Here is a 361-nt window from a genome sequence, read left to right as displayed (position 1 = left end):
GAGACAAAAAACAGACTTCAAAATAAAGCAGGAAACAGAACATACAGACACTAAGGGGAACGCAAGACAGGGCCGAAAACACAAGACCGTGGAGAAAACAAGACACAAACACAAGACCGAATAACAAAACCAAACAAGGAGGAAAAGGACCCAAAGAAAACTAAAACAAACCACAACAGTTAATGGTGAGGTTTTTATAATTATCAGCTACCCTACATGTATATAATGTACTAAATGATGGGTTTGTTATTGTTTGCTAGTCTGTATATGGTTCTTATGCATTGTGTAGGGTGGCCTTTACAGTGTTTCTTTTTTTCTTGCAGAACCACACACCTACGCAACTAAAACACAGTAATAGCAG

Source organism: Etheostoma spectabile, chromosome 4, assembly GCF_008692095.1.
Source record: "Etheostoma spectabile isolate EspeVRDwgs_2016 chromosome 4, UIUC_Espe_1.0, whole genome shotgun sequence".
NCBI classification, from domain to species: Eukaryota; Metazoa; Chordata; class Actinopteri; order Perciformes; family Percidae; genus Etheostoma; species Etheostoma spectabile.
The sequence above is the reverse complement of the archived record's forward strand: the minus strand, read 5'-3'. Positions refer to the sequence as shown.